This window comes from Callithrix jacchus, chromosome 14, assembly GCF_049354715.1.
Source record: "Callithrix jacchus isolate 240 chromosome 14, calJac240_pri, whole genome shotgun sequence".
NCBI classification, from domain to species: domain Eukaryota; kingdom Metazoa; phylum Chordata; class Mammalia; order Primates; family Cebidae; genus Callithrix; species Callithrix jacchus.
The window spans coordinates 96,427,301-96,441,758 of record NC_133515.1 but is presented as its reverse complement, the minus strand read 5'-3'; the positions used below and the strand labels follow the sequence as shown (position 1 = coordinate 96,441,758).

Here is a 14,458-nt window from a genome sequence, read left to right as displayed (position 1 = left end):
AAGAAAACCTAGGCAAAACCATTCAGGACATAGGCGTAGGCATAGGCAAGGATTTCATGACTAAAACACCCAAAGCATTGACAGCAAAAGCCAAATTAGGTCCCCAAAAAAGGGGACCTAATTAAACTCCAGAGCTTCCATACAGCAAAAGAAACAATCATTAGAGTGAACCAGCAACCAACAGAATGGGAAAAAAATTTTTGCAATCTACGTATCTGACAAAGGGCTAATATCCAGAATCTACAAAGAACTAAAACAGATATACAAGAAAAAACAAACAAACCCATCAGAAAATGGGAGAAGGAGCTAACATGGCGGCCCCCTGTGTGTCCTATTGCGGAGCAGTTTCCTGCCGGCTGCTTCTCTGGGGTAGGGGTAGCCTCCTCCGGAAGCAAGTCCTCTGGAAAACCGCGGCAGCTGAGTTGCAAACAAATGTCAGATCCCAGATATCAGGGCAAAGTCATACTGCAGTTGCAACAAGAAAGAAAAATGTTCCCGCCTTAAAACGTGAAACTTACACAGTGGATTTTATTAAAAAGCAGATTGAAGAGTTCAACATAGGAAAGAGACATTTAGCCAACATGATGGGAGAAGATCCAGAAAGTTTCACTCAAGAGGATATTGATAAAGCTATTGCTTACCTTTTCCCAAGTGGTTTGTTTGAGAAAGAAGCCAGGCCAATAATGAAGCATCCTGAACTGATTTTTCCAAAACAAAGAGCAATCCAGTGGGGAGAAGACGGCCGTCCATTTCACTATCTCTTCTATACTGGCAAACAGTCGTACTATTCATTAATGCATGATGTATACGGAATGTTACTCAATGTAGAAAAACGTCAAAGTCAGTTGCAAGCCAAAGGCCTCCTTCCAGAAGAAACTAAAACCAGAGACCTGATTGGCAGCAGATGGCTGATTAAGGAGGAACTAGAAGAAATGTTAGTGGAAAAACTGTCAGATCAAGATTATATGCAGTTCATTCACCTGCTAGAAAAGTTATTGACATTGCAATATGGTGCTGCTGAGGAAGAATTTGTGCAGAGGTTTCGAAGAAGTGTAATCATTCAATCAAAAAAACAGCTGATTGAACCTGTGCAGTATGATGAGCAAGGAATGGCCTTTAGCAAAAGCGAAGGTAAAAGAAAGACTGCAAAAGCAGAAGCAATTGTTTATGAACATGGAAGTGGAAGAATAAAAGTAAATGGAATTGATTACCTGCATTACTTCCCAATCATGCAGGACAGAGAACAGCTGATGTTCCCTTTCCACTTCGTTGACCGGCTTGGGAAACACGATGTGACCTGCACAGTCTCAGGGGGCGGGAGGTCGGCACAGGTTGGAGCAGTACGACTGGCAATGGCAAAAGCCTTGTGCAGCTTTCTCACTGAGGACGAGGTCGAGTGGATGAGACAAGCTGGACTGCTTACTACTGATCCACGTGTGAGAGAACGGAAGAAGCCAGGCCAAGAGGGAGCCCGCAGAAAGTTTACCTGGAAGAAGCGCTAAGGGTTTGTTCCCAGGAAAGAAGAAGAAGAGCTGTATATATGTGCCGACACGTAGCAGACATGCAGTGAATGATGGCTGACCAGCATGAGGGCAGTACTGTCAGAAATTTCTTTGAGTTGTGAGATGGATTTATTTTTAAATGCTACTTTGTAAAGGTGACCTTTACAAAATAAAAGGAAAAAAAAATGGGAGAAGGATATGGACAGACAGTTTTCAAAAAAAGACATATATGAGGCCGAAAAACATATGAAAAAACACTCATCATCACTGATTATTAGAGAAATGCAAATCAAAACCACATTGAGATACCATCTCATGCCAGTTAGAATGACGATCATTAAAAAATCTGGAGACAACAGATGCTGGAGAGGATGTGGAGAAATAGGAACACTTTTACACTGTTGGTGGTAGTGTAAACTAGTTCAACATTGTGGAAGACAGTGTGGCACTTCCTCAAAGACCTAGAAATAGAAATTCCATTTGACCCAGCAATCCCATTACTGGGTATATACCCAAAGGATTATAAATCATTCTGCACATGCACACATGCACACATATGTTCATAGCAGCACTGTTTACAATATCAAAGACCTGGAACCAACCCAAATGCCCATTGGTGATAGACTGGACAAGGAAAATGTGGCACATATACACCATGGAATACTATGCAGCCATAAGAAATGCTGAGTTCGTGTCCTTTGTAGGGACATGGATGAATCTGGAAACCATAATTATCAGCAAACTGACACAAGAACAGAAAACCAGACACAACATATTCTCACTCATAGTAGTGTGCTGAACAATGAGAACACATAGACACAGGGAGGGGAGCATCACACACTGGGGTTTGTTGTGGGGGGCCAAGGGAGGGACAGTGGGGGTGGGGGTGGGGAGCTTGGGAGGGATAACATGGGGAGAAATGCCAGTTGTAGGTGATGGGGGGATGGAGGCAGCAAACCACATTGCCATGTGTGTACCTATGCAACAATCCTGCATGATCTGCACATGTACCTCAGAACCTAAAGTACAATAAAAAAAAATCATGGAGAATCAAAGCTTCCTGCAAGTGACCCAGCATTTTCTAAGATTTTTTTCTTCCTTCCCCTCTTCTCCTTCCTTCTTTCTTTCATTCTTACTGTTTTTAGTAAAGTCAGTTGACCACCTGCCTTCTGTTAGATCATAGTTTATTCCCTTGTATTTAACATATTTTAGTTTTGTTCCTTAAAGTGTGATACATGTAACCTTTTCTGGTTCAGGACCTAGCAAACTCATAGAAACTTTCTGAAATTCTACCCCCCATGCAGCCCTCAGTTGGGTGGTAATTAGATCATTCTGTACTACACTAACTGATTTAGTGTTTTCATTCTCACAGGAGCCTGCAGGCCCCACCTGTCTGCTGGGGAAAGACAATTTCATAAAGCTGCCAATACTATAATTTAGCTGAATACATGTTTATTAATAAATCTTGCATCATATTATAATCAAAGAGTTCACTCAGTTTATGACCCACCTAATGAAGGATTTGGGGTGTCTGCTCATCAGTTTGATGTTTATAAAGACAAAGCTAGGGCAGGTGTCATTAGTGTGTGTTTACCCTTTTGGCTCAGGTGAAAAGTGGAGCAGGAGAGGTGGTAAAGAAAATAAGAGAAAATATTCATTAAAAATAAACTTGTAGTGTGAACCACATACACATTAACTTTGAGCATAAATGTCTTCTGATAAAAAGCAAAATATTTTCAGTCTAATGAGCCTCTGGGATCTACAACAGTTCTTTATCAAAGGCCTTTTTCAGTGATGTAGCCAGCACCATTATCATCCAAAGAATTTGATGTGCTTCTCTGAGTTATGGGAGTGTAATTATTAATATGGTGTGACTGAAATTCAGAACTTTCAATGGCTTGCGGTCCTTTAGTGTGCAATAATGGACATTCATAGCGCTCTCATGACATTAATGTTATGTGTTTAGATCTCAATTTTATGATTTATTTGTGGTTAAGATTACAGTTAGTCAAATTGTTTTTTGTTTTCTTTCTTAATACATTGAGGGTAAATATAATTATTATAATCTCAGTATATGCTTATTTATTTGAAAACAACTGTATATATTTATAGGGGTACAGTATGATTTTTTTTTTTTAATTTTTTATTGGATTTTAGGTTTTGGGGTACATGAGCAGAGCATGCAAGACAGTTGCGTAGGTACACACATGGCAGTGTGCTTTGCTTTCCTTCTCCCCTTCACCCACATTTGGCATTTCTCCCCAGGCTATCCCTCCCCACCTCCCCCTCCCACTGGCCCTCCCCTTTTCCCCCCAATAGACCCCAGTGTTTAGTACTCCCCTTTCTGTGTCCATGTGTTCTCATTTTTCATCACCCGCCTATGAGTGAGAATATGCGGTGTTTCATTTTCTGTTCTTGTGTCAGTTTGCTGAGGATGATGTTCTCCAGATTCATCCATGTCCCTACAAATGACACAAACTCATCATTTCTGATTGCTGCATAATATTCCATGGTGTATATGTGCCACATTTTTCCAATCCAGTCTATTATCAATGGGCATTTGGGTTGATTCCAGGTCTTTGCTATTGTAAACAGTGCTGCAATGAACATTCATGTACATGTGTCCTTATAGTAGAACGATTTATAGTCTTTTGGATATATACCCAGTAATGGGATTGCTGGGTCAAATGGAATTTCTATTTCTAAGGCCTTGAGGAATCGCCACACTGTCTTCCACAATGGTTGAACTAATTTACACTCCCACCAACCGTGTAAAAGTGTTCCTTTTTCTCCACATCCTCTCCAGCATCTGTTGTCTCCAGATTTTTTAATGATCGCCATTCTAACTGGCGTGAGATGGTATCTCAATGTGGTTTTGATTTGCATCTCTCTGATGACCAGTGACGATGAGCATTTTTTCATATGATTGTTGGCCTCATATATGTCTTCTTTCGTAAAGTGTCTGTTATTGTGTACATGTATATGTATTATATAGGACAATACATAACCTCCAAACTAAAACACACCAAAGATTTTAATGAATGAAAAACAACTATAGTGATATTATGTATGTATGCATATATATATACACACATAATATTTACATACACACATATATGTATGTGTGTATATAAATACACTATATATACACAATTATATATATACACACAATTAAATATATGTATATATACGTGTGTGTATATATATATATAGCTAAAACTATAAAGTAGGTGACACCTTCTGCTAAAAGAAAAATTTTTTAAATTGTTACTTTCCCCAGGAATTCTCTGCCCTGTCAAAGCTTTTCTCTGTGGTCCAGTGGTCAGCTGCCATTGGACTGAGATCCAAACAAGTTTAGGGAAAGAGACAGTACACTGACCTTTGTTTCCTGTTTCCTTCCAACTCTACAGCAAGTTCTATTTCAGCTCCACAATCAACAAATAGCTCCAAAAACCAAATAGGCCACACTGTTGGAAGTCAGAGAGAGTAAGGCCACAGAGAAGTCCCAAACGAGGGAATATAACATCTTCTCATTTCCTTGGTGGAAATTTCCAGCCTTCACACTCATCCATCAGGATATCCTACTTCTCTGCTCTTATCACTCAAATCTTTCGGCTGTTCCAGTGTCCACCTGAAGATGACACAGCTGTATCAGGCTGGCTGATCTTTTATGTTGTGTCTGCATTCACTGCTTTCTCTATTTCCTTTCCTTTGTGATATTTTCAGCATCAGGAAGCTTCACTCACCTTGACCATTGTTTTCATACATTTGGGTTTTAGACACAGGATTGTTTAATTTGAATCCAAAAGGATGGACAGGAAGGAAAGCAGACAGCAGAGATATCATTCACTTCCTAACTGAGTCATAACATTCTACTTTCACGACTTTGTCACACTACAGAAAAATGCAGGGCATTCATTTGAAGAAAGGTAAACAGTGACATGTTATCTTATTCAGGGTCTTCATTCAAAAGGCAAAGACTAAGCTTGTTTTTGGAGGGGATTTTTTACTTTTCTGATTGCACATTCTCCTAATAAAGCCCAGATTTGGCTCAAAATGAATGTGCAATTTCTTAGCACTAAAATTATTTCATGAGTTGCTTAAGTATTAATAGAAATCACTCACTGCACTGTTTTGATAATAGGTCTGCAGAAATTAAGCTGCCTGATTGATGCTTCAACATTGCTACTGAAACTTTTGTATGTGTTTGTCTTGGATTTTGTTTTATTTCCTTTTTGTTCAAAAGCTCTGGTGCTGAGCAGAGCTTGTTATGAATATTGGCTTGGCCGTGTACCAGATGCATAGCTTTGGGCACCATAATGCGCTTTCCTAAGTCATGGCTTCCTCCCTACTATGTTGGGGATGCATAAATGTATGTTGTTTAATGACTGAGTGAGAAAAATATACACTAAGTGCTTAACCCAATGCAAAGCACATAATAAGCATTCATTTAAGATAGCTGCTATTCCAATTAGTGTCTATTGGTGTTGGGTTTTCTAGACTTTACACATTTATATCACTGCAGTATGCATGTAATATAGTCTGCACTCCAGGCATCCATAGTTATTTTAATTATCATGTCAATAATTTTTATTATTTGTGTTTCTTTCATATGCTATATAACTTTTTAAGAAAAGAATAATCTCAGATAATTATATACATTATTAAATTTATAAATACATATATATACACATACATCTATATATTCTGTATATTGTGATGTCCTGACATCTTAGAAGGAAAACTTTTCAGTCTGGGAAAATACTAGCCAATACTTAGGGATAACAAGAGATCCAGCCTCTGGTTCACACAGCCCAAGAAGAAATACTCCTCTGCCTTCATCATTCCAAACCAAGGTAACAGGCAACTAAAGATGATCTCTATAGCTTAGAGCCCTGAGCATTATTTAAACAAGACAATCCTAAACTTCTAATCCCACCCTGTCTTCCTTTGCTGAGGAAACTCCAGTAAGGACTGTGGCGTAAGCACTTCCCTCATTCCTGACTGCTGCCTCCTGACCACATTGGTGCTTTCTCTAGTGTCCTTAAGTAACATGCAGCGACCCTCAATCTGGGACCTATGAGTGTTCTATATTTCTCCCTTCCAAGCCTCATTTTTGTTTCTCCTGTGGGTGTAGTGACCATACTATATCCCACATTTACAGTTTTAAAACAGGTAGCATGCAATAATTTCTCCCAAAGTCAAAAAGCATTCTGTAGTGTCATTTCACCTATAGAAGGGCTGAAGTCAACAGCTCATGTCTGTCCTGGTGCTGGTGATCACTGAGGCATATTGCCTGCTTCAGCATCTGCAATCCAACCTCAGGTCCAAGAGGAGATAGGTTTGCCTCAGGCCTACAGCTTTCTTGCCACCAAGTCCTCTGTGGTTCCCCCAGTGGGGATTCTTATATGCTCGTTACTATTGGCTTGTTTTGAGTTCAGCTACCTATTCAGAAGGACCAAAATAGGAGAAGAAAAACAAGGTGACTTCATGACTTAATGACTACCTTGAGGTGTCCTGAGAAAATGATTAGTAAAGAAAACTACTGACATAAAAGCCCATCATGCCATATTAGGAATTGGGGTGAAGTAGGGTTCCCTCATGAGGCATGACGAGAAAGTTGGGTGGGCAGTACTTTGGGCTTATATTGGGAGTGCCTGAGGAATGGAAAGGGTTAAAATGCAGAGTCCATGCTTCTCAAACTGCTGTGAGACAGCACAAAATTATTTGCATAATGGATTCTTACTATACACTTACTGGATTAATTGATAAAATCTTTTCCAAATTCTCCCCGAATTTCACAGTTTTGAAGTTTGCCATGTCTACTCTAGGTTCCAGCATGTCTTACTAATGGTTATTGTCTACAGTAGTAGTCAGCTTTTTAAAAGAAGCCTGCTCTCTTGGGCTTTGTGGGGAGGAAGCAGAAGAATGAGAAGTTTAAAATGTGAGAAAAGGTTGAAACAAGAGAGGCTGTTTATGTATGAGGTGAAGGAGGTGTATGAAGGAGAATGACCCCTACCCAATAGCCAACAAGAAGACAAGTACCCCATGCTACCAACACAGGGAACAGGAATCAGTCAGCAACCTTAGTAAATTTAAAAGCAGTGTTCTCCTCACAGATTTTAAATAGGAGCCCAGCCTAGCTAACACATCAGCCTCAGTCTGCGAGACACTGGGAATCCAGCTGAGCCTGGGGAAACTATAGACCTAAAGAACTCAGATACAATACGTGGCTATTGTTTTAAGCATGTAACTGGGTAGTAATTTGCTATGAAGCAATAAAAGTCTAATAAAAGGGGTTATCCAAAAATTAGTGAGCATATATTAAAACTACCATTGTAGTTAGTTAATTTTAATGAAGATACTTTGAGGTTATGCAAATATTTTATTTCCCCATTTCCAATCTTTGTGAGTTCTATTTTATTTTGTTTTTTGTATTTGTATTGTCGTACCTCGTGGTTTTCCAGTGTGATGCTGAATAAAAGTGATGAGAGAAGACACACTTGTCTTCTTCCTGATCTTAGGGGTAAATAAAGTGACTGAATGCTGCATTTTGTTGAGTGCTTTTTAAATTCTGTGTCTATAGGGATAATCACATGTTCTTTCTTTTTTAGTAATTTATATAATGAATCTCATTGATTTGTTTTTGAGTGTTGAACCAGCCTTGCATTTCTATAATTATTATTTTTTATTATTTTTATTTTTTTAATTGCATTTTAGGTTTTGGGGTACATGTACAGAACATGCAAGACAGTTGCATAGGTACACACATGGAAGTGTGTTTTGCTGCCTTCCTCGCCTTCACCCACATTTGGCATAATTAATTCCCACGTGTTCAAGATGTAGTTTCCATTCAAAAGTATTGTTGGATTTAATTTTATATCTTTTTTTATTATCTTGACGCTATATGAGAGATATTTTTCTATAGCATTGTTTTCTTGTAACACTTTTGTTTAGTTTTTATATTAGAGTAATCCTGGACTTATTAAATGAACAGAGAAAAATTCTTTCTGCTTTTATATTGTGGAAGAAGTTGTGTGTAATGACAGTATTATTTTCTTAAATGTTTATTAGCATTTGCAATGGTCTAGTTGAATGGGGAATGTTGGTGAATGTTTCATCTACTTTTGAAGATGTATTCTGTTGTTTTGGGTGCCACTATTTTTGTTTTGATTTCACTCAATGCGCCATGTACTTTAAATTTCTCTAGAGACAATTTCTGTCTAGGATGGGGGGGTTAATCAGAGCAATGTCTATAGGATTCTGAGATTTAGTTCTTATTTTTGTATCTTAGGCTCTCTTTGAAAGCTCTTCTTCCTCTTTAATCTTTCTCTAGCAGTATTCTTCCATTACCTGTTTTTCGGAGGCAGCTTAGTGGTGATGAGGTGCGATTTCTGTTGTTCTAATTAAAGCTTGGTCTTAGGTTTGTCCCAAGTCTCTGGGTCTTAGCCCTCTCTGTCCTCTGCCCTTGCCCTGGTTTAGACAAGGATCAGCACATTAACTCTATTCCACCCCAGGGACAGGATTGCCTCCACACACTTTTTTTCTTCCTTCAGCTGCATTGAGGGTCTTCCTATGCCTGAAGGTCATAGTGTGGCCCTTTTCCCTCAAATAAAGGCTTCTATTTTATAGTGGGGATGGATATAGGGTAAGCATCCTCCTGTGGGGCCACTGTTTCTGTCATTCAGGTCTGCACCATGATAGGCTCTTCTTAGGGTTCTGTTTGATCTTCTCAATGAGCACCTGGGGAATCTATGCAGAACAGTCTGAAAATATTGTGAACTCACCTAATTTCTGTGACCTGCACCCCCTGCCCCCAGAAGTTTACTCTTTCCTACCAACCTGCATTTCACCTATGCTAACTTGTCAGCTATTCAAGTTGAACTCTTATTATTGACTTTCGATTGTATCTATCCCAGGTGGGTACATGTTCACACCTTCTCTCTCCCTGCAGGCACCATCTCTCCCTACATATTGTGTCAGATCTCTGCTATCTGATGGGTTTGGAAAATGCCATGAATTTCAAGTTAACATGGCCCTTTTTCATTGCTTGAATGCTGCTTTTTCCAGCTGTCTATATCCTTGGGCTAAGGTTGAAGGCAATTACAGCTCACTGACACCATGTTTTAAGATACATTCTTAGCTGTTATTCATTGCTTCATTCATCCATTCATGTATTTAAACACTGCTGAAGCAATTTTATTCTATTTGTATTTATGTCACTACCACTTGTTCTAGGAACATAAATGCAAATGGAATAACACTGATTTCTCATTAACCTACTGTCTGTGCGGAAAGAGACAGCCTAAAGAGCAAGCAGTTATCCTAGAATGAGATCTAAGGCATGTGCACTGAGGGGGCTGATGGAACTGAGAGCAGGGTAGTGTTGGTGCTCTTCAAAGTGATCAAGAATGTGCCAGGATGGCAAAAGTGACAAAGTACAATTTTTATTTTTTATTTTTATTTTTTAGTTGAAATAGGGTCTTACCTGTCACCCAGGTTGGAGTACAGTGGCGCATTCATGGCTCACTGCAGCCTCTACCTCTTGGGCTCAAGCAATCCTCCTCCTTCAGCTTCCTGAGTAGGTGGGACTACAGGTGCACACCAACATGCCCAGCTAATTTTTGTGGAGATGGGATTTCTTCATGTTGCTGAGGTTGGTCTCAAACTCCTGGACTCAAGGGATCCACCCACCTCAGTCTCCCAAACTTCTGGGATTAGAGGTGTGAGCCCCCATGCCTGGCCTAGAAGTGAAGTATAATCAAAGAAAACAGAATATGCAAAGCACAAAGCATGAAACAACCACAGATTTTTGAAATTTTAAGTGAGACAGTGTTTCTGAATTATAGGGTGTAGATTTTTATAGAAGATAGCTTTGGTTGAAGGAAATATCACACTGCTATAATATTTCATGCTATTGAAAACCTTATTCTTTATTTTTTTCTTTCTACTAAGCTTTTCGTAAAAAGACCCAAATTCTTTAGAAATCTCACCCTTATGCCATCCATTCTCTATTCAACTGACACTTTTCCCAAGTGCATAAAACCACCTAAATTTGCCCTTTTGCCATCATTAATTAGCTATTGAAATTTATCTATTTTGTCTTTGCCTTAATATGCCCATCTGTCTGTTGAGATAATGGTCGTTTCCCTGGTTCCCTCACAGGAATTGAGTGAAGATATTGTAAAACCAAGGGCAAGAACACACTGTAACAAACAAAAAGCGCCCTTAACATGTGATACGAATAGGTTTTTACCCATGCCAAGAAATATTTTCTGAATTCCTAGATTGATTAAATGCTGCTTCTCCGTACTCTCATAATACCCTTACTTACATCTGTTTTATCACTTACAACATTTGACTGAAATTATCTGTTCATGTGCATATTTCCTCCAGTAGACAAAAAACTTCTTAGATCCAGGAACCACAGCATATTTATCTTCATACTTCTCGCCCTTCAGTACATATTGCATATCGTTTTGTGAACTGACATTCATCAGTAAAAAAGTGGTGTCTCTCCAGAAGCGACTTAGCTTCTTGGGGTTTCTTTGTGGCCTGTATCACCTTCTATTATGTATGAGGAGAATGAGTCGGGCTCCCTGACGGCCTCTCTGGGCAGCACGATGCTGCCTGTTTCTCTAAAGACATCACCCATAAAATCTGTTCAGGTAAGAAAAATTTTCTCTCTCCTCCAAATGACCACAATATTCTTGAAACTCCTTAATATCAAAGCTTCTCATCTCCTGAATAGAAATTGGATGAAATTCAAATAAAACCATAACATGGCAGAGCTTCAAGGGTCTTTAGAGATTGGTAATAAATTCTGTTCTGAAAATAGTTGTTGCCAGGAGGCAGAAGAAGGCTATGAGAAAAATAGACATGATAACTTGCTGAGGACAGGGCATGAAAGAGGAGGATCCCGTTCTCTCATCTTTAGTTTTTCCCCATTTTGCCAATGGTCAACTTTAGTCCCTTCTGTCCTTTAAGCCTGGGAATAAAGTATTCCTAGTCTGGGTGCAACTGAGAGCTTACAGCATTGCTAGACTTCAGTAAGAGGAAATTTCCTCAAAAGACTACCCCAGTAGGACCACAGGCATATGAATTAAGTACATGTTTGGATGCTAAAGACCTGCTTTAACTTACTCAGGTCAAGGGTATACATTTGTTCTGTAAACCCATGAAAGGCTGCTTCAGAGTAAGAGAATCACTGATGGTGACTGAAAGAGTGCAGGGGTTCCCCTCTTTCTTCTGTGGGTTACTCCATAGACCCTGGATGTGTCAGGATGTGGTTGGCTGGGATTCTGGAGACACAGTTCTGAGGAGTTCAGTCTTGGGCCTGAGTACACCTTTTATGCCTCAAAATTTAATGCTTAACTCCAGCAAGGGCACTGTAGGCCTCCCTCCCCACTCCAGAGCTGTGACACAGGAAAGGGGCACACCCCAGGGGTCACAGCAGAATTCCAGGAGGCCTCCAACTGCTTGGCAGGACGCCCAGCATGCATTTCTTTCAACCAGAGAGAGAAGACAGATCTTTGTGGGAACGAGATTCAGAAACTCGGGAATACATTGGAACTACGCCAAATGTTGAATCCTGAAAGAAAAAGAGAAATTCCAGGCATTGGATGGATGTCCCTGGCTGGAACAATTGAGTTACATATATACATGTATGTCTATATATACTCACATGTGTTTATGTATATGCAGATATATTTATTTAATATTTCATAATTTGTAATGTTCAGACATATAACAGTTACACTCCAGGAGGTGGATTCAAACAAAGTCTTCAGGAATCTGAAGATTTTGCCTAATGATCTTTAAACTCTGTCATTGGAAATTAAAACTGAAAAAAAAACTTAGGAATGAACCCTGGCCTTCCGCTCCTGTTTCGTGGATGAGGAGAATAAAGCCTGGGGAAATGATACTACTTACCGAGCATCATGTGGGAAGAACTACTGGGAGTTTTTCCTAAATTCAGGGCAGAGAAAGCCTGATGCTCCTCACCTCATTTCCCTGTGTGAGCCCCTCTGGGTCTTATGACTGAGGGCCCTTATAGCCTAACCTGTGTCTGTAAGAGCTTACTCACACAAGATCTCTACTTTTGTGGGTAGCCAGGACAACTGTTCACTTCTGCATACGTCACAGAAGGAAGCTGGAATTTGAGAGTTTAAGTGATGCATCCAAAATCCTCTAAGAAATGGAGGACACTGGCCAGGTGTGGTGGCTCACGCCTGTAATCCCAGAACCTTGGGAGGCCGAGGTGGGTGGATCACGAAGTCAGGAGATCAAGACCATCCTGGTTAGCACAGTGAAACCCCGTCTCTCCTAAAAATACAAAATATTAGCCAGGCATGGTAGCACAGGCTTTTAGTCTCAGCTACTTGGAAGCCTGAGGCAGGAGAATCGCTTGAACCCGGGAGGAAGAGGAAGCAGTGAGCCGATATTGCATTACTACACTCTGGCCTGGGTGACAGAGTGAGACTCCATCTCAAAAATAAATAAATAATAATAATAAATAAATAAATATATATATATATATATAAATAAGAGAAATGGAGGACAGTGACTTAAACCAAAGACCATCTGCCACTCAGTCCATTACAGCCTCTCAATGGGAAATAAAACCAATTTTAATTGGGTTAGGAAGCCATGAGCGTGACTGCCCTAGGCTTTTTGCCAGGCTCTCACTATGGTCCCTGCAATTTGGCATTGCTGATTCCTTAGCATGGTGCAGACATGGCCGGCGCCCTCTATGTGCTTTCATTCTTGCTGGTCACTCTTCAGGGCATCGCCTTTCTTCCCGCCCATGAGTCCCAGCTTATAGGCTCCTGGGTTAAGACTTGACAAACCCCTCTTCTTTCTTGGAAGAGAAATTGCTTTTGTCTTCAAGGTTCTTTTAGAAGCTTGTGTGTACCTCTGTTTCAGCAGGTATAAGCTAGGCTATGCTGGAATCACCTGCTTCTCTTGACTAAGATGGGAATGTGTGCAAGTCTTCATGTGTGCTCTGCATAAGGCCTGGCACATCAAAGGTATTCAATACACATTTGATGAGCAAATATAACATGAATATTAGCCCAGGAATATATGTTCTTTAGAATCTAAAAAACACTAACTACATAGTACCTTGCACAGAGTGAATGTTGCCAGAATGTTCCATCAATCCAGACCTTGACCAGCATCCTCTTTCTTATTGCATTGTCCTCATCAAGTGACATCTGTCTTTCCAGGTTGCTGCCATCCTGGTGGTCTGTCACTCTGCTCCTCCACTGGCCATAATGACTGAGAACATCAGAGGGGAAAATATTTTAATGGAAAATATTTCATATGAGTGTGAATACAAAAGTGTTTCAAGAAGAAATCAAAACAAAGATGGGAACTCTGTTCTCTCCAGAGCTCACCTAAAAGTCCTTTTACAATGAAAACCCTGAGTGCATAGTTGATGTGTTTGGCAAGGGTCTGAATGGATAGAGAACCACGGCTTTAGGCTATTTCTGTTGGTTTTTGTGAACATGTTCACAAGCAAAGCTATAAATCTTACAACATAGAACACTGTGGTTCAAGTGAAAGCTGAGGGCTGGAGGTGGAGAGATCTTTCTTCCAGATCCACTTAATGGTCTAAGACTCAGCTGCTCTTTGATCTTGGAGTGGAGATTTGGCTTTCGGAGAGAGTACACAGGTGGCAAGATGTAAACAAAATAACATCCCAGGGCCTTCATCAGGTCTTTGGAAAACAAAGTGGAAACATGGCTGGCTCCTGAGCTGACTGGATGTTAAATAATGACTCTGACACATAGAGAAGTCTTCACACCCACAGCCATTCATGGGGGCCTACGACAAGGTGATGCACTTCTAAAGGGTTCACTGGCTTTTCCCTTGCCTGACCCTAAACCACATTTATTTTTGCACATGAGGCTTTAGTAATGAAAGAGAAAATGTGCATCTCTGTCCTGGGTTTA

General features: G+C 40.1%; 1 long non-coding RNA gene and 1 pseudogene across 1 annotated transcript in view; both read left to right on the top strand.

Moving 5' to 3' along the window:
* LOC144579181 (uncharacterized) overlaps positions 1-14,458 on the top strand; it is a 386,572-nt gene that overhangs the window by 137,431 nt on the left and 234,683 nt on the right. The gene's annotated exons all lie outside the window — the stretch shown is intronic.
* Positions 305-1,693, top strand: LOC100393716 (mitochondrial ribosomal protein S9 pseudogene; annotated as a pseudogene).